At 37.2% G+C, this 21,500-nt stretch overlaps 1 long non-coding RNA gene across 1 annotated transcript; it reads right to left on the reverse strand.

The window, feature by feature from the left end:
• Positions 1-1,000: 1,000 nt before the first annotated feature.
• Positions 1,001-5,771, reverse strand: LOC118205358 (uncharacterized). The gene is made up of 2 exons (XR_004760980.2): positions 3,589-5,771; positions 1,001-1,743 (listed from the first exon to the last, which is right to left on the reverse strand). It is a non-coding gene; the product is annotated as an uncharacterized LOC118205358 (long non-coding RNA).
• Positions 5,772-21,500: the final 15,729 nt, after the last annotated feature.

Below are 21,500 nucleotides of genomic sequence, written 5' to 3' on the forward strand. Positions count from 1 at the left end.
AACAATCCGAAAACGTCAGAAAAAATATTATAAAAAGATATTTTTACATTTACTAGACAAGGTACTCTGGAACTCATATTTGCTCTATAAAAATGTAGTTGGGAAACGTATTACATTTTTAGAATTTCGAATCCACGTTGTAGAAGAGCGTTTACATATATATGATGATGCAGCTTCTGGACAAAAGAATATTGGCAGACCACCTACAATAGATAACCCTGCCCATCTTGCTGAACGACATTTTATATCCCATATTCCTCCTCCTCCTGCGAAACGTGAACCTGCAAGACAGTGCAAAGAGTGTTGTTCGAAAAAGGATAAAAATGGGGAAAAGATAAGGAAGGAAACACGTTTCTGGTGTAGTGATTGTGGAGTTGGTTTGTGCTTGGAAAATTGTTTCCAGTTGCACCACACAAGACTGAATTACTGTACTAATAGGTATTCACTTATATTTTTTTTTAATTTTTTAGAAAATAATTAATTATTTTCATTTTTAGAAAATAATGCTCCACTAGAAGTGAACTTTACAACTGCCATGTTGAGTGGCAGCCGCCTTAGGCAAATATGCAGTGGCTACAAAACTTTACAAATTTTACCCATCTACTTCAAAATATCAATTTTTAACTATTTAAGTATATTTTATTTTGTACTAAACATTTGATTTTTGCAATAAAAAAATTTAACAATTTGTGCACCCAAATCATCAAAATAAGTTGACAGTTAAAGGGTTAATACTCTCCTAAAGAAATGGAATTTTTAAGAAAGTTGTACTAGATGCAATCATACAAACAAGGCAGATATAAACTAATCTGAATTTGAAAAGAGTTAAGTTTTCTTAAACATCTTAATTTAAAAAAAGCAAAGGTATTTCTATTAGATAGTATCATATTTTACAGAAAATCACATAGCTCAATTTATAGCTATTACTTAAATTAGATTAATGCTGGCAAAGGCCAACTTGTAAAAACTTATATTCAATAAATTCACACTGCAAAGAGTATATGGAAGCATTGTTAAGCAGTTTTAATTTAATAAAATTCTAGCACAGAATCTCTCTTGTGTTAAAAATAATAAAAGAGACAATAAAGTACAAAATTTTACAGATTCTTTTTTATTCTAAAGTTGCATTATAAAAGAAATGCTATCTCCATAAATTTCAAAAAAAATTTAGGCTCCCATTTCTCATAATGTTGATTTGCATAAACACTTCCAAACAAAACATGAATTATATGATAAATATGAGATTCTGCTTTGGTACATAAGTGTTAATGGACACAGAAAGCCAGTGGGTGTCCTTGAAATTGAAAAATCATGTTTTCATTTGGCACTTTAAACAAATAAAACAAAAAAACTGTTTTTTAAAGACACATTTAGCAAATAACCGTTTCTTACATTTATGAAAAATATATTTTCCAAATGCCTTTTTATATATTTAGGCAGATGGGATTTTTTTACAGCATGGATATATGCAAAAATTGATTGAAAGCTTATTGAAATTGAAAAACGTATTTTCATGTCTCATCACAGAACTATAAATAATTTTTGTGTCAACATAAGAACAGCCAAGTTTAATACAATGTAATTACAAGCTACAGCATGAACATGGTGATGGAATATTTAAACATTCTTCAGAAACTCAGAATAAAGAATTTGAAGGTGGCAACATGACAGTCAGCAGATTCCACAGGAACCAGATGTCAAAACTGAACACTTAATAATAGACGACGAACAGGACCTGAAAAGCTAAAAATTACACATCAGGAGCAAGATGGCAATTTTGGAACATATATTTTAAAAAGATTCCCAAACTATCAATATTTATTGTAAGTTTATAAACAGCATCAATATAAAAAAATGTAATTGAAAATACAAATTTGAATTAATTAATAGGGATCAAGCGATGCATTAAAAATGAAACACATTTTGTTTCAAATCTTGCTGTTATTATTTTACACTTTTCTCATCCTCAAGTACACAGCTATCTGTTTTCACCTAAAAAAAAAAAATGGGAGAATTCCTGGATAGTTAAGTGCTACACGAACCCAATTCTGTACGAGTTCAGGATTCGGTTCATGCAGCACTTAATTATCGAGCAAAAGCATTTCCTCGCTGTCGCAATTTAGAAAATTCTGAGCAAAATTGTGTACTTGCAAAAATGTTACCACAATAATTTCCATTGCTCGCAAATTCTGCATTTGAGTATATTTAAAACTAAGTTTAAGGCAAAAAACAACACGATTTCTTTATAAATCTGTTGTACTTTGGAATACAACAAAAAGAAATGCACAGAAAATGGCGGAATTGCTTGACTGAAGAATAATTAGAAGTATGGTTGCTGGAAGTATAGTTATGGACATGGTTGCCAGATTTTGGGTTTAGTCTATATTTTAGGGTGCCTCTTGGATTATTGCCAAGTTGTTTCATTTATGGTAACCTGAGAAGTTGAATGTTATGAAAACCTTGGTATGATACGATTGCAGTGAATATGACTGACAGGAAAATATTTTTAAGGGCTTATTTATGTGTTCGATGTCAGTTATGAAGTACGTTGTTTATCTTGCACTTTATACCATAAAATGGCTGTGTGATTAGATTAATCTGAAGTTTCTGTACAATCTGCAATGAAAAGAAAAAAAAGCAATAATTGACTAGTGTGTAAATGGAGGTTTACTTGGTAATCATTCTAAGTGTCCTGTTCGTATGAAGAAAATGCATTTAGTCGAACTTAAAAGATCCTTCAGATGGCTTTGAATGGGTTTGTCACAAGAAATGTCACCGACACTCCGGAGGATATTTTTTACTCTTATTTTTGTAAATTTATGTGGTGACAGCAGTATACAGAATTCTAGTCCAAATAATATTAGGAAGGTTTTGGATGCTGTTAAGGAATTTTGTGTGCCACAGACAGAAGACACAAATTTCTAAATAAGGTAAGTTGATGTTTCCTTTTTGCAGGTGTGTTGATGAGATAAATGTATTCCCTTTTATATGTTATTTCATTGTTTGATTTAAAATACAATTTATTGAGATTATACAGTTTTGGTTTTAGTTATGTTTTATTGCAATATGTTTTTGGACGCCATTTTACTAGAGAAAGTGTCAGACAAAAACAGGACTGGCATCAAAAAATTACCAACGAAAATCCCGAAATATATTTTTACAGAATTTGGCATATACCAAAAATATAGCAACTTGTATTAAGGTGTCTGCATTAACACATAAGTACCAGAAAAAAAAAAAAAAAAAAAAAAAAAAAAAACTTACTTCCTCAAGAAATTTTTTTTTTTTTCAACGTCACTACATGTTGCATTTGAGTATCAAAATTAACGTTTTAAACGTACGATACTGAAATATACAAAAATGTAAATTCTAAGCATTCCAACATTAAAAAGGGAGTTCCAAAACTTAATGATTAATTGAAAAATACATAAGTCCTACAGTACTAAAGATATCACAAAACAATATATTTCACATTCTCTACATTTTAGAAAAATGCACTGAAAAAAAGGATTACTGCGTGAAATGTGAATGAAATTTCCATTCATATGAAAAAGTTTAATGTTTCAAACAATTCATGATATTACCTACATGGAAGGAATATGACATCCTTAAAGTTTTCTAATGCAAAACAGTATAATCAGTCTCTTATCTTTTCACTGTTGAATATGCTGCCTTAAATTCTTCATTACTAATTAAATACTAGGGATAAAAAAATGTTCCTTTAAATTAGCAATACTTTAAAATGACTTGTCTGGCGAAAATGAGGTTTTTCTCGTGTGGAAACAAATAAATGATTTATTAAGAACTGAGATGAAATAACAAGGCTAAATGCACCACATAAAAACACTATTATCTGCAGATATGCATCTTTCAATTTTTCTATCATACAAGTGATTTGTTACACATGCAACTCACGGAGTTTCACTTTGCTGTGAATAAGCATATGCTTTTTTAAATTCCAATTTAGAGTAAATGACTTATTACAGATCTCACAGACATGAGCTTTTTCTCCTCTGTGAATGAGCATATGGCGGTTTAAACTGTGTTTGTAAGCAAATGACTTACTACACATCTCACATACATGAGCTTTGTGTTCTGTGTGAAGAAGTATATGGTTGTTTAAACTAAATTTTTCACGAAAAGACTTATTGCATACCTTACACGTATGAGGTTTATCTCCTGTGTGAAGAAGCACATGTCTGTTTAAATTAGACTTTTGAGTAAATGACTTGTTACATACATCACACACATGAGGTTTCTCTCCTGTGTGAAGAAGCATATGTCTGTTTAAAGCACCTTTTAGAGTAAATGACTTATTACATACCTCACACACATGAGGTTTCTCACCAGTGTGAATAAGCATATGTTTGTTTAAATTACCTTTTAGAGTAAATGATTTATTACATACCTCAGACACATGAGGTTTCTCTCCAGTGTGAATAAGTATATGGTTGTTTAAATAATTCTTCTGTACAAATAACTTGTTGCACAATGCACACACAAGATTTTTTTCGCGTGTGAATAAGCATATGGCATTTTAAATTATCCTTTCTTCTAAATGACTTATTTCATACCACACACACATGAGGTTTCTCTCCTGTGTGAATATGCATATGGTTGTTCAAACAACTCTTTCGAAGAAATGACTTGTTACATACCTCACACAAATGATGTTTCTCTCTAGTGTGAATTAGCATGTGTCTTAATGACTTATTACATACTTCAGATATGTGAAATTCCTTTCATGTGTGAATAAGCATATTCCTGCTTAAAGTTTTCTTTTGTCTAAATCAATTCTTACATATCTTACAGACTGCTTTTTTTCTCACCTATATAAATACTCAGATGCTCGTCTAATGAAACACGGTCTAAGTGATGTGCTGCATACCTCACACACTTGGTTTCTTTTCTGTGCGAATAAGTATACCGTGCTTTAAATAACTCTTTCATTTAACTTTCCGCAATAACCAATCGCACAGACGACGTTTCACTTGTGTGTGAATAAGCATACGGACTTTGAAAATAAGAGTTATAAGATATGATTTATTACGTACCTCACATCAGGAATATATATCAAATCTTGCATTTTAAGAAGCAAATAAAGGTTTAATTGACACTTCTGTTTAAATGAGTTTTAAGTACCTCACATACGTAAAGTTTTTTCTGTTGGGTGATTCGGCATAAGATGTTTCTTTCAGTGTATGATATTTTCCAATATACATTGTGCTCAAATATGTTAGAAAAAGTGAGTAAGGGTAACTTTGGAAATATAATCAAGAGTTTATCGTTTATTCATGGCAATTTGGAAGATGTTACAATTTCAGGACCAAACCTGGAATGCTCAGAGTTAAGGAAAGTATCTGGTGCACGCACATGGGGGTGATATAAAACAGGCATATTTGAACAAAGACAAATTTAGTGCGATATACACATGGCATGATTTTTAGGAACACATTTCATGAATAATAAATTTGTTATGTTTGGCACTAATATGATTTCTCACCCTAGGACTCATAAAGCTTGGTTTGTTCATGCTGTAAAGAATAACTACAAACAAAAAGTTAAAGACGACTTTCAGATCACTCAAATGAACTACAAGTTCTCCAGTTGAATGAAACAACTATTTATTCAGTAAAGATGCAGCCTTAAATTAGTATTGCTGAAATAAACAACATCAAAATAAGACGAGAACAGTACGTTCTAAACATTCGTAAAAATGAGAATTGTTGCCATTCAGCAAAAAAGAAAAGTAATAAACAGACAGACAGACAAAGTAGACAGATGTCTTTTCTTGCACCCGCTAAGTCTTTCTACACCGATGGGCGAAAATTCAAGCATAGGTGCGAAGGAAAGGTATATAGAAAGGGGGACAATTTCGTATTTCAGAGGAAAGTAAAAAGGAACTTCGTATATTTTATACGAGTTCGAAAGGCCAGGAAGAAAAGATGGGACAAAATAAAGTAAAAAATAAATGGCCCAAAAGTAATGGAGAGGGAAAAAAACTTTTTATTTATAATTAAAAAAAAAAGGGGGGGGGCTATAGATAGAAAAGGAAAGGAAATAAGAGAATTTTGTTAAAAAAAAAAAAAAAAACATTAAAACTAGGTAACATCATGTATTGCGGTTTCCAACATATTTATATACTCAGTAGTAGTAGTAGTAGTAGTTTTAAGGCGCAAAGCTCAATAGGCCATATGCGCCAAACACAGGATTCTTTTTTTTAACATACAAACTAAAGGAACAAAAAATATAAAGACAACAGCACACTTTTAAAATCGAGGCAAGTAAAAAGATATTTAAATAATGGGATGAAAATGCTGATTATAACTTTGATAATGAGAGATGCAGTATAGATATAAAATCCTAAAACATCTGATTAATTAAAATTCCAACATAAAATCTCAGGACAAAAATCAAATTAAATAATAGAAACCTGTTTCCTTGAGGTAGTGAAACAAATTATTATTGACCTCTCTTCCGATTAAACGGTCGAGAGGCAGGTCGCAGCTATTAAAATACTTTTCACGAAGATTATTAAAATATGAACATTCAATTAAAATGTGATAAACTGAAAGACAAGCATTACAAGTTGCACAAATAGGCTCGTTCTCAGCTTTCAGAAGGTAGTTATGTGTCACTCTACTGTGACCAATTCTAAGGCGAGTCAAAAGAACTTCCTCCCTGCGATTGCTAGTAGTATCCCAATGCTCTATTTTAGGCTTCACCCTTCTCAACTTGTTATGATGTTGAAGGTCCCAAAGTTGTTGCCATTTCTTTCGGATCTTCTCTTTTATGACACAACGGATATCTTTAAAAGGGATGAGGCGGCCGGACATTTCAACAGCAGATTTCGCTGCGATATCCGCCAGCTCATTGCCCTTTATTCCTGTATGTCCGGGGACCCAGCAGTACAGAAGTTCAAATCCACGACATTTCAATTTAATATTCAACTTGAGAACATCCACTATCACAGGATTCTCAGTGCTAGAAAAGGATTCTAAAGCTTTCAATGCACTGTAGGAGTCCGTATATACAATGAATTTTCGATGGTGCAGCGTTGAGATGTACAAAAGCGCATAATATATGGCAGTCAGTTCGGAGGTTAAGACAGAGGAAGCGTCGTGTAAACGTCTGCCTTCCATGTGGTCACCAATTATACATGACATGCCAACATGGCAAGCTGACTTAGAGCCATCCGTATATATGGGAACATAACTCCTGTAACTCTGCCTGTGATCAGCAAAAATTTGTCTGTAGATGCTCTCATCAGTAGTTGTTTTTCCGTAATTGTGGAAAATGTCAAGAAGGTGGATTAGTGCATTTTCCCAAGGTGCAATTTCAAAATGCTGTACTGCCTGTGGGGAAATATCAAACAGGGAGAATTCTTCAATGAGGGGACGAACTCTAACAGGAAAAGAAGGCACACAGGATGGACGTGCCTCAAATAAAAGGTCACAGCTATTTTCACATATACACAAGTTATAAGGATGGTCAGGTTGAGATAAAATATTAAAATAGCGTAAAAGAGACAACTCCTCACGCCTCAAACGGAGTGATGGCTCGTGACAGTCAACATAAAGGCTCTGCACAGGAGATGTCCTGAAGGCTCCAGAACAAATCCGCAGAGCCTGATGATGAACAGGATCTAGTTTTAACAACACTGAAGACCGGGCAGATCCGTAAACAACTGAGCCGTAGTCCAGTTTAGAGCGAATTAGAGCTCTGTAAATGCGAAGCATGGAGCAACTCTCTGCACCCCAGGAGGTGTTCGCCAGGACTTTTAAGATATTTAGAACTTTGGTACACTTTTTTCTCAAGTTTAAGACATGAGGAAGGAAAGTCAATTTTCGGTCGAACATCACCCCTAAAAATTTTACTTCAGGTGCAACTGGAATTACAGACCCATTGAGGTATAATTCCGGCTCAGGATGGAGACCTCGCTTTTTACAAAAATGCACGCACACAGTCTTCTGTTTCGAAAACGTAAATCCTTGTCTTTTTGCCCATTCCTGGATCCTGTTCAAAGCGATTTGGAGCTGTCTCTCTACATGTCTCATATCCACACCTCTACAGCTAATTTGTAGATCATCAACATATAAAGAACCTGAAATGGTGGGAGGAAGTTGTTTTAATACAGAATTTATTTTTAGGCTGAAAAGAGTTACACTGAGCACACAGCCTTGAGGCACACCCTCTTCTTGTTCAAAAACATCAGACAAAACAGAGCCTATCCTTACTTGAAAAGTTCTAGCGTTCAGGAAATTCTGAATGAAATTTGGTAGGTTGCCGCGCAAGCCACTCTCGTGAAGATCGCGAATTATACCGTATCTCCATGCCTTATCATAGGCTTTCTCTATATCGAAGAAAATTGAGACAAGGTGATTTCTTCTTACAAAAGCTTTTCGAATGGATGTCTCTAAGAGGAGCATATTATCTACGGTTGTTCTCCCCTTTCGAAAACCACTTTGATAAGGCGATATAATATTATTCTTTTCCAAGAAGTAGACTAGGCGGCTGTTTACCATCTTTTCAAACAGTTTGCAAACACAGCTGGTAAGGGCAATTGGCCGATAGTTCGAGGGATTCCTCGGGTCTTTCCCTGGCTTCGCAATAGGAATGACAATAGCTCTCCTCCATGCACTGGGAAATGTACGCTCCTTCCACACTCTATTGTAAAGTGTGAGAAGGGCACTCAGTGACTTACAGGACAGATGCTTTAGCATTTCATAATACACGCCATCCAGACCCGGACAAGACCTATGTGTCTGCAACAAAGCTCTCTTTAGTTCAACCATAGTAAAGTCTCTATTGTACGGCTCAAAGTTGGAAGAGTTGAAAGCGATGGGATTTTTCTCAGAGCGTTGCTTGATAGAAAGAAATGCAGGTGAGTAATTTCGGCTGGAAGAAATGGCAGCAAATGTCTCACCAATTGTATTTGCAATTTCTTCTATGGAGCTAATCACTCGGCCATCTTTTTCCAGAAAGGAAAGTGAGTGGTCTTTGTACATTCCGCATGCTTTTCGAACTCTTTCCCAAACCCGCTTACTAGGCGTAGAGGATGTTATTGAGGACACATATGAAATCCAGGAATCCCTCTGGCTCTGCCTTCTTACTTTCCGTGCATTTGCTTTGGCTCTTTTAAAATCTATGAGGTTTCGCAGAGTAGGATATCTACGAAAAATACCCCATGCTTTTTTCTGTTTTTTCAGTGCTTCATGACAGTCGCGATTCCACCACGGTTTCGAATATTTTAGTGTTTTTCCTGATGTTCTAGGAATCGAAAGCATAGCTGCCTGAATAATAGTATTAGTAACAGCTTCAACAGCGTCATCGATATGCACACCTTCTACCATTTCCTCTGTCAGCTCTGCAACGGAAGAGAAGAGTTCCCAGTCTGCCCTGTCCAGGATAAAACGAGGGACTCTCGACACGGGGTTTGCTCCTCTTCGTGCAAGAGACACAAAAATAGGATAATGATCGCTGTTGTAAAGGTCATTTCCGACACTAAAAGTGCTAAATGGCAACAGAGATGGTGAACAGATGGCAAGATCGAGAGCGTGGAATGTCCTTGAAGGCTCATGGAAGTACGTATCTTGCCCATTATTTAGGAGACAAAGGCTATGATCTTCGATCATCTGCTCTATTTGTCTTCCACGGCAATTTGTATCTTTACTTCCCCAGAGTGGACTATGGCCGTTAAAATCTCCTATTATGATAAAAGGCTCAGGCAGCTGCTGTATTAGATTATTTAAATCTTGCTGATAAATGTGCTCATTTGGAGGCAAATACAAAGAAACAAATGAAACAATAATATCAAAATTTATTTGAGTAGCGACAACTTGGAGGGATGTCGTCAAAGGAAGTACATTTGAGGGATAATCCAGTGAGGAGAGGAGACCTACACCTCCACTGGCACGCTCACCTGCAATGTTAACCTTCCTGACGAAAGAAAACCTCCGAAGTTTTGCATGGTGTTCGGGTTTCAAATTTGTTTCCTGTATTGCTAAGCACACAGGATGATACACATTTATTATAGATTTGATGTCAAGGAAATTTCGGTGGAAACCGCGACAGTTCCATGACATGAGGGTGGCCATTATGAATGGTTTTTGTTTTTTCTGTGCTGTTCTTTTGTTTTTCGTGGAAGTAGATGCCTGGGAACTTCTAGACCCTCTTCTACTTCCATAAAGTCTGAATCCGCAGATTCAGAAATCATCTCATCAAAAGAGCTATTGCTGTGACTTCTAATTTTATTGGATATTTTATGTGTAGAAGTTTTGGGCTTACTTTGAATAACTGTTTCTTTCTTTTGTACTATATGGGTTGCATTTTCTTTTTGCTTGTTGGATGTAGACGGATGGGTTTTATTTGCTAGGGTCTGTGTGCCTATTGATGTTTGGGTGGTGACTGTACGAGATGATTTTACAGCCCTGGCGTATGATGTATTTGGTCGAAGCTGTGTGCTCTGGACTAATCTTCTGGCTTCGGCATATGAGATGTTCCTCGTAAACTTTGCAGTCTGCACTTCTTTTTCCAATTTCCATTTTGGGCAGAGGCGTGAAAATGCTGGGTGCTCACCCTTGCAATTTATACAAAGAGGCGCAGCGGTACAATTTTCAGAATCGTGGCCAATCTGTGAGCATCGGGCGCATGTAAGGCTGCCACGACAAGACGTCTTAGAATGGCCTAAACGCTGGCATTGGAAACATCGCATAGGGTTTGGAATATAAGGTCTTACAGGAATATTTAGATATCCGGCCTTAATATTCTTACGCAGATCAGGCGTGTTGAAGGTAAGGATCACGTGTTTCGTGTCTATCAACTTACCTTCTTTACGCATCTTGATCCGCCTTACACCGCAGACATTTTGTTCGGAGAGCTCAGAAGCGATCTCTTCTTCAGAAACATACAGAAGGTCGAATTCTGAGATTACACCCCGACAATAGTTGAGTGACTTATGTGGTGTTACAGTCACATTCGCTTGCCCAAGTTTAGTTATCTGAAGTAAAGAAGCAGACTGGGTGGCTGAGGTTGTATCAATAAGCAAGTCTCCGGAGCGGAGACGCTTTATATTTCTCGGCTCACCAACACAGGACTGGATGTATTTGTTTATTACGAAAGGAGACATCTTATGCATTTCGCCAGAAGGACTAGAGATGACTAGGAAACGGGGAATATTGTTATGATTTTTTTCATTTGTATCTGTACGTAATTTTTTTGCAGTAGACTTTTCAGAAGTAGGTTGAGTGAGTGGTTTAGCAGTAGACGTTTCAGAAATAGGTTGAATGACTGGTTTAACAGTAGATGTTTCAGAACTAGGTTGAGTGACTGGTTTAGGAGTAGAAGTTTGAGAACTAGGTTGAGTGACAGGAGTGATTTGAGTGACTTGAGTGACAGGATTGACTTGAGTGACTGGAGTTACCTCGAAATCTTTTATTAAGTAAATATGAGAAGCCATAGTGAAAGAATAAAGATTCGGGTCCGACGGCCCCGCCCACCACGGAGCCCAACAAGGGAACACAGATTCCTGTGTTAGGGCTAGCCGGACCTATACGCAAACTGAAGCCCCACAGTCGGCTTTCCCGAAAGCAGGTACTCCCGAGAGCTTGACCCCAAGCCACTGACACAAGGACTAGTGACCAGCCGATTGACACCCGTGAGGACGACTAAGGTGCCTCCCGTTTAGCTGAAGCAGAGGCCAAAGCAGTGTGTTGGGGACAGTACCTCGCCCCTCAACTACCAGGATTCTCCTTTCCAGCGACACGGGTCTCCACGCACGGCAAACACGTGGGCAGTTTTCTCCCCACTTGAAAACTAGAAACAAGGTCTGTTCCAGCCTCTCGTGACGAGCCCCAAACTCCGTAGAGAGAAACCACAAGGGAGAAGGGAAGGGAAAAAGATCCAGCCAAGAGGAGAGGAGACGGAAAAGAGGATAGATCACTGGGGCTCCAGGATCGTGACACCCGTCTCACCAAGAAGATGATCCCCTGAAGGGCTAGGGTACCTCGGGATTGCCACACCCGTACTCACAAAAGTGAGCCCCCTGAGGGAATTTATATACTCAGAAAAACCCATCTGATAAAATCATAAATCCAAAACAAGGCGAGAACATATCAGCAAAAATAAATAAGTAAATAAATTACGGAGTTTTTATTTATTTTTTTATTTTAATATTAATTAATTTTTTTTAAAAAATAAGCATTTTATTTATTTATTAAGTTAATGGTCATAATTTATTATATGTGTACTATTTTATCAATTTGAGGCACACTGTATTAATATATGCTTTTAATTTAAATAGATAGGAAATATAGATTAAAGGAGCAAAAACTACAACTCTATACATTCATTGAGGCCCGAGATCGTGTTTTTCCCTCTCGAGAAATTCCTCAAAGGGGCCGCCCCAATGGGTAGTGCTAACACTACTGATAAGGATAGCGTCCCTACGAAATGTTTATCCCTACGAACAAATCCCTACGAACAAAAAAAAACCACATTATTTAAAGCAATTACTAAGTATTTAATTCCAGAACATAATAAAATGAGCATAATAATAATAATGATCATAATAAATAAATACATTTAAAGGTACTTTAGTGACAGATATTTGATATAGCTTAGAGAAAAGAAGTTCTACTTATCTGAACGCTCCGTCTTAGTGCTGCAAAAGATTGCAAGGAAGACAAGACCCCCCAGGTAGAGAAGAACTCCCGGCCTTGAGAACGAGACAATGCAGAGGATATTCGCGAAAATTTTCTTAAATAAATGAAGATTTTCTGGAAAACACCTTTGAAAATTCAGGAGCTCTTCCAAGATCCTGCCTCCATCGTACGTGATCACAGCGCCCTCCGGAACATGCGAACCGCAACCGATGTTTTTCAAAAGTAATAGACAGACAGAAAGATATCAAAATTTCTCATATGGGCACAGTTCAGAGCTTTCGTGAAGAATTTCTTGTTGATCTTATTCAGGTGCTCTTCTAGAGTGTCCAGTTTTAAGTCACAGTGCAGTGTAGCATTGCTCACAAAAAGTGAGCATGGGTGATAAGCCTTAAGACTTTGTTTTGCATGATTTGAAGTCTTTTTATATCCTCCTTGGTAGCCGTGCACCAGGCCGGCGACGCATTAGTCATCAATGGCCACAAAGTAGACAGCTAAATCTTTCTGCACGGATGGGCGAAAAATCAAGCTGTGCCAAGGAAAGGTATATAGAAAGCAGGCAATTTTGTATTTGAGAGGAGAGTAAAAAGGAAATTCGTACATTTTGTACGAGTTCGAAAGGCCAGGAAGAAAAGATGGGACAAAGTAAAATTTAAAATAAATGGCCCAAAAATAAATAGAGGAGGGGGAAAGGACCTATAGAAAGAAAAGGAAAAGAAGTTGAAAATATCCTAAAATACGATTGTGTCCATGAGTGTAGTTAAAAGAAGAAGAAGTTGTCTTCATTTCCAATAAATAGTGTCTCACAGGTGTGTGTGGCTGTAGTGAATGTGTTTGATAATGCTGAACAGATGTGATACTGGAAAAAAAAGTGACAGTGTTAAAATGCTTCGTATCAAGGTATTTAGCATGGAATACAAAGTAATGTATGCTTGCATCCTGAAACACAATAGCAAAAAACCCATAACATCGGACAAAAGTATATGTTAATTTAACTAAACTAACTTATGCTATTTTCGTTCAAAACATTTTCATACCTAGCCATTTACTTTTGCCCCAGTCCTTTTTCCTAAAACTACTATGACTGACGCCATTTTGAACATTTTCCACGTCTTTCACCCCCCTTTTGCTGTAGTCAGATTCCCGCCAACGGACAGTCACTTGACATACTTGACATTGGCTATTGTTTCCCCCTTTCTACGTCATACGACAAGTTGGAGGGCATTGAAAAGCGTAAGGGGAAATGCAAGCCCTTTTCGAGTTTCCTCGTCACCAGAGAAGACAGCATTGTTACAGGTCTGATTTTTATAATTTTTCTCTAAACGTTTTTTCTGGGTCTTAATAAGACCCATATTGCTAGTCGTCCTGTTTATTTTTTCCTTTTTGATTTAAATTTAATTTACGGTTCGTTTGTAAAGTTTTAATTCTTTAATCTCGCAGGTCCAGCCCTTAAGTTATTGTATATTTTGACTAATAGCATACCGCTATTTATTTATTTTTGCTGTACATCGGAATTGCCTTTACATTTTTTACACCTTAATGTGTCAAAATATGTGGGCGCGTCGGGAAATTGGAACAGAGAATTGAGACTAAAGCTTTTAGACAGTTTATTTAATTCATTAAAAAATTTGTAGCGCAAAGATTCAATTGTCTGTTTCAGCGAAACGCGTAATGGAGTTAGCTTGGTTCGAAATTCATTTTTAAAAATTTCCCTTGAAAAGCCAAAATGAACTTCGAATTGGGCTAATTAACCATTTTCCGCTTCTTAATTTTAATAATTTTTGCATTTTACCTTGTTCAATCGATTAGTACTTTACTGTGTTTTTTAATTTATTTTTTATTTAGCATATAGCCTATTATTTTACCTCATTCAATTGATTTGTTTTTTTACTGTGTTAAAATTTCTGAAAATGTTTAGCACATAGCTTTTATTAATTTAACTTGTAAATATACAAAGATTGTTTCCATTTTCACACTTTTCATAGCAACTGAATATGCTTATGTTGGAGTTTTCTTGGAAACACAGCTCTTGGTAACTTTTTGGCGAGCTTACTAAAATTTATCTTCTAATTTCCTTAATTTTGCAGCACAATGCGCTAAAAATTTTGACCTAAATTGGTCTTTTTAGTTTTGTTCTTAAAACCTTTCTTATAATATATATATATAGGAGCGGTACTTTCGCAAAATCAGCAGCCCGTGGCATTTTTTAGTAGAACTTTAAATCAAACACAAAGAAATTATTCCGCGACTGAGAGAGAGGCACTTGCAGTTCTGTTAGCAGTGCAAAAGTTTTGAGTCTATTTTGGAAGGGCGCCAATAACAGTGTATTCTGATCATGAGGCGGTAACTAGATTGTACTCAGGGAAAAACTTATCCCCAAGGTTAATAAGATGGGCACTCAAGTTACAAGAGTATAATCTGGTAATCAAACACCCCCCGGAAAGCAAAATATCGTAGCAGATGCCCTATCCAGAATAAAAATAGATGAAGGTAATACTGTAAAGGTGGCAATGCTCACAGCATGTACGATACATTCCCGAGAAACTGTAATAACCGAACTGGGTAAGGATCCTGAATTTAAAAACATTTATGAGTATTTAAAGGATCCTGAAAATTTTAGCCACCAAGATATTGTGGCGATAAGAAATAGGGCGGCCCATTACGAACTAATAGATGGTCTATTATTTTATACAAAAACTACAAATTCACACAACGAATTTCGACCTGTTATCCCAGCTAGTCTTAGATTAAATATACTGCGGGAGTTACACGATTGCCCTTTAGCTTCTCATGCTGGTATTCGAAAAACCATCCAACGCTTACGCGAAGCAGTTTATATTCCTGAGCTGCAAAAGTTAACAAGGGCGTATGTCCAGTCCTGCCCAACATGTCAAGCAGTTAATTATATTAATTTCCGCCCGGCCGGGTTTCTAAATAGCATTAAATCGGAATTTCCAAATGAAATAATTGGCATCGATTTATTGGGCCCTTTCCCCAAAAGGCAGTTAAATAAAAGTCGGTATCTCCTTGTTACGGTTGATCATTTTAGTAAGTGGACCGAAATTGTTCCCTCAAAACGAGCCTCCGCGATATTAGTTACTGATTCTATTTTAAATAAATATATTTTAAAATACGGGGCGCCCCTAAAATTTATATCAGATAATGGTCCTCAATTTTTAAGTAATAAATTTGAAGACATGTGCCAAAAACTGGGCATACGTCATTTAAAAATGGTCCCGTATCGGCCGCAATCAAATATAGCGGAACGGGTCAATAGAAATATAGTGAAAATTATCCGTAGTTATGTTAAAAATTTTCATAAAGCTGGGATAACTATGTCAATGAATTTGCTTTCGCCCTTAGGACCGCAAAACATGATACAACGGGCAAAACTCCTGCTTAGTTATTTTTAGGCAGAAAGATTATAACGCCGTTAGATAAATTATTTTATAATCAACAAAGACCCCAGAATTTAAAATGGGCGATATAGAAAAATTAATTAAAGAAGCAAAAAAGAACACTGAAGTAGCACAGAGAAAACAGAAGCTTTATTATGATATGTAACGACGGGGAGTAACTTATAAAGTAGGGGATGAAGTGTTAAAAATTAAGCATTCACTTTCCTCAGCACCAGAAGATAAAACTGCCAAATTTTATCCACGATTTGAAGGACCATATGTCATAGAAAAAATAACTCGGGCTATAGTGGTGTTAAAAGCCAGGAATGGTGAAACATGCACCACAAACGTTGACCAGATAAAACCATTTTATAATCGTAATAAAATGCCAATATTTCAAGATCTTTTGCAGGATCCGGCACGGCAGGCACAAGCTCCAGAGGTGGAACAACGACAATCACAAGGGCAAGCCATGAGTAGACAGGAGCAATTGAAAAGAAAGTTCCCCCGTTGGAAAACTGAAGGTAACAAGAAAAGAAGCCGTTCCACCGACCAGAAAAGAGAGGGCACGACCACCCCCAGAATGAAGAAGGGAGAAGTACAACTAATGCAAAGAGAGCCAGGAGAAATGACAGCAACTATAACACGGCTCCAAAACGGAAGATCTACCCATCGGATAGGAGTCTACGAAGCAAATGTCGACGAATTGATGAAGGAAGACCAGCTGCAGAGGCAAAGAAGCAAGAACAATTTGAACAGCCAGCAACGAGATCCAGGCAACAACAAGAGAGAAGTGTCCCGGTTCCGCCAAGACCAGCTGCCATCAAACGGCCGAGACCACAAGCTGATGCTAAAAAGAAGGTCTTCAAGGGTGACCGAACTGGAAGGAAAAGAAAGCTCATGAAGGAAGGACCCGAAGGGCGAACCCGTACAAGACGGAAGATCAACCAGACTAGTCTTCGCCACTTTCCAAGCCTGGGCAGAAAAAAGGATGTCTGAATATCACAAAGATAAGTAAAACTTTATGTTACTCTGAAACCTTAAGTTAATTTTTCATTCTTACTGCAAGTGGCAGAATTCAAGAAGTTTTACCTCGTGTGAAGCCTACCTTTATCGCCAAAAAGGCGAGAAATGATTGTTACCTATTTTGGTATTGTGTTTCAATTACTCGCGAGTAAAACTAAAATTAATGTATAATAGGAATGTGTAAATACTTGAATAGTGTAAAAGCATTGATAATCTTTGAGAAAGGTACCTTAAGAAAATTGTAAAAAAATATTGTATAAAATTTTATTTAAAAGATTCTGGCAAGAAAGAAGTTTTAATCTGAAAGACTTTTGAAATGTAGTATTTCAATGTAGAATTGGCACTTGCTTGGAAAAGAATAGAAGTTAACAGTGTACTACTAATGTATGTTTTAAAATGCGTAAAATGAACGGAATGTTAATATGTCCTTATATACAATGTGAACTGTTATCTTAAAAGTAAGAAATACTGTGATATGTTAAAAGTGAAAGTGATGCCAAAAATTTTAACTTATTCGTGTGACTAAAAAGAGCAAATTATTGTGAATATGTGTTAAAGGTTGAATGAATGTAGTTAGGCTCTCTGACGCTACACTTCAGAGTTAGCCACTTTTCAGAATAGTACCTCAGGGTTTAGAGATGAATATAAGGTGTGTTATGAGGTCTTGTTATGTTGAAATTTAACACGTTAGTGTTTTGATTGCAGGCGGTAGTGTTGAACACTTGTACATAGACACGCTCGTGTTTATTGTTTTCCTTTACAACACATGTCAGAGAGCACGGGGAGATAATTAAATAACGTCATGAATGAAATAAGAATGTTAAAAGAGAAATATAAGTATTCATGTTACTTGCCATTTAATTGTGTAACATTTCAGTAAACTAGTTTTCCTTCCAGATCTCTGGAAGGAACCAGATTGCAACTAAGAAACTCCTGTTTATAGATGCAGTACAGATGAAAAATCTTGTCCATGGAGTTGATAATGTAAAAACTACTTTTTTTAATTTCTAGTTTCTAGTGAGAAATGTTTGTAAAAGATTGGCCTCGCGTTAGATTCTAGAGCTAAAAGTTTTCAACAAGGTCGTTTTAGACCTCAGTTTCAAACTAATTAACTTTGGCGGGAAGTATGTAAGGATCCTAAGTTTTACTAACGTTTATTTTGTTTTAAATCTTTACTATCACTTCTTATTTTCTACTTCCGGCCAGAATTAAAAGCTTTAACTTATTTATGCAAATTTGTCTTGCTAACGCCAAGTATTCAAGTTGTGGCTTTTTGCCAAGCAAGAGAGAGAGGAAGGAGTTATTAGAAGCAGGCCGCTTGCCATAGTAGTTTTACTCGGTTGCTGGTTGCCTTCAAGGCCAGAGGTTTAATCCTCTTGATAGTTCAAACGTATCGTAGTTTTAGCAGCTCTCTGTACTACATACGGATTTTGTTAAATAACGGCCAATCTTGAAGTTAGGTACTTGTTTATTAATCCAAAGTTAGTTTAGTTAGAGTTTTAGTTAATATTTTTATATTCTTACGTTCAGACCACAAGTGGTTGGTCTCTGTATTCCGAAGTTCCGGAAATCGCTGTAAAGATAGAAAAATAAAGGGTTTCGTATACCCTTCCTGTGTGTATTGTCTACTTCACAATTTATTGAACATAGCTTCAGTAAGCTCCCTGTTCCGAGTCAGGACAGTTCATGTTTCCAAAGCAAGTAAAGAGGAATACAAGTCCTGATAAGTTTTGCGTGAATGAGTCAATTAAGGTTGTGAACCTTATGTGGGGAGGATATCACAAGATGCTGTTGGTAAATTTTGAGACTTCGTGTTCTAAATCTTCTGTATTGTTGATGCATGGGTTACCTTGTATGGAGTTATTCAGAATTTCAGAATATTTGATCCAATTTGTAACTCCTATACTTCTGTCAAGTGAGGGGAGGTATTTATTAATGGGGATTTCAAATACAATGGGGTTGTGGTCGGAAGACAGGGCTGAAATTACAGAGATATTGCATCTGTTAGTAATGTTATTTGAGATGAAGAAGTCAATTGTGGTGGCGCTATTGTACAGTCGGTCACAAAAGTATTCTAACACCGGTACCCTATCAGAAAATGACAAGATGGCGTTTTTTTCCCTCTTTCTCTCTGTGTGTCGTGTTATTCCATCCTAGGTTTTCTTCCCCCCCATCTTGGAAAAAACTGGAAAAAAATTGGTTACGATCTCTTTTTGAATGGGGAGATGCCATTTTGAGAAAAAGCTGACGACCCTATCTTGGAGAATGAACATGACCGCTCTACACACCCTTTCACTCTCTCTCTCTCTGAATTGGGAAGCCATTTTGGAAAAAAACAGACAACCCTATCTTGGAGAATGGAAATGAACGCCTCTCCCTCTCTCTTTGAAATGGAAAGCCATTTTGGACCCTCTATTCTTGGGGAGGGAGAAAACTGAAGTCTGCACTTCGCTGTCTCTGAAAAGCGGACCCTCTTCTTCTGATCTTGAAGAACTGGAAATGAACGCTCTACACGATCTCTCTTTGAATTCAGAAGGTATTTTGGGACCTTCTAATGTTGGAAAACTGAAATGAACGCTCTACGCATTTTCTCTCTCTCTCTCTCTCTTTGAGATGAGTAGCCATTTTGGAGGATTCTCCACCACCATCCTAACCCTGGAAAACTGAAATGAACGCTCTACACCTTCTCTCTCTCTCTCTTTCTCTGAAATGGGTAGTCATTTGAAAATTCCCTAACTTTGGAAAAAACAGAAATGAACGCTCTACACCATCTCTCTTTGAAAATGGGGGGGGGTGTCATTTTGAGACCTCCCTCCCCTAAACTGGAAAAAAAACTGAAATGAACGCTCTACACTTTCTCTCTTTGGACATGGGTAGCCCTTTGGGGACTCTCTCCTCTTGGTAGGAAAAAACAAGAACTGAAGTGAAGGCTCTACACAATCTTTCTTGGAATGGGATCCATATTTCGGGAAACGTGGATCACCTCATGCTGGAAAACTGAAGTGAACCACCAAGATTGGACTCTATATAATATTTTTTTTTAATTGACATCATGACCCTCCTCCAATTTGTTATTAAAAAAGTTTTTTTTTTGTTTTGGTTTTTATCCCATTTTCGATGTGATTTCGGAAATGCAATTCCATAACAGTTCAATTTCATTCGAGGTTAAATGATCTAAACAGTCTTTGACCCACTCATCCGTATGATTATTTTCTTCTCCTTCCTGTTGCACCAAATTTTGTAAGTCCATATAATCATTCCATAAGGGAAGGGCTGGATCCTCACAAGGCTGTCTTGAAACACTTGGAGTCACTTTGGGATGAGTGGAGGGATCTAGGATGTCTGGACCCGGCTGCGATTCTACCTCCATGATTTCTAGACCCGTTGGAACTTGTTTACCCGGCTGAAATTCTGCCTCTACGATTTCTGGACCCGTTGGAACTTGTGAACCCGGCTGTGATTCTGCCTCCATGATTTCTGGACCTGTTGGAACTTGTGGACCCGGCTGACACTCTACCTCTACGATGTCGGGACTTTTTGAAGCTTGTGGACCCGTCTGACATTCTACCTCTACGATGTCGGGACAGGTTAGAGAAGAAGAAGAAGAAGAAGAGGATACTGGAAGAGGTTCTGTCTGTGAGGAGTCCGAAAGAGGCTGCCTGTTTGAACAAGTCGGGGAAGAAGAAGAAGAAGAAGCTTCTGGATTCTGAAGCGGATCTTGCACGCCAGGTAGGTTCCGGTAAGTCGACCGTTTTTTAAGAGGTAATTTTTTTTCTTCCTCCTCATCTTCAATTGTGATGACTTCAATTTCATTCCGTTGCCGGGTCGATTTTGTTTCGGGCCATGACGACGGTTTGGTCCAGCTCCTCTTATCATCTAAGGAAGGGATGGGTAAAGGTGGCGGAGGGTTTTCTTCTTCTTTTTCTTGAAACATCATCGGCGATTGGAAAGAAATCTCCTCTTTCAATTGTTTCCAAAGCGAGTACGAGCACCGATCGACGAGAAAGAGACTCTTCTGGGTCGTGACGATGAGATATTGCGTTTTCGGGGGAACGACATAGTTTTGAAAAGGTCTTAGAATATATTTCTTATATTTCATCCTGTCGCTGACTTTAAAACTTCTTTCCTTCAGATTGGGGGACGATGATTCGTAATAGGCGAGAGGAGCGGCTGTGGTTTGAACAATATGAACTTCGTCCTCAGCCGTCGTTCTCACTCCAAACGTAAAATATCGTTTCGTGAGAAAAATATTCTTCCACCGAAAACTCGTGCGCGGATCCGTATATCGCCGGTCTGTTTGAATGGGCCGTCTCAAAGCTCGATCCATCCGATTCCAAGAGGAGGGAGATTCCTCTTTCGTTTGTTGCGATTCGAATAAATTTCTGTATATATTCTGAACGAGCAGGTTGGAGGATTC

This window comes from Stegodyphus dumicola, chromosome 11, assembly GCF_044657685.1.
Source record: "Stegodyphus dumicola isolate Sdum_Otavi_A_Nest chromosome 11, ASM4465768v1".
Classification (NCBI taxonomy): Eukaryota; Metazoa; Arthropoda; class Arachnida; order Araneae; family Eresidae; genus Stegodyphus; species Stegodyphus dumicola.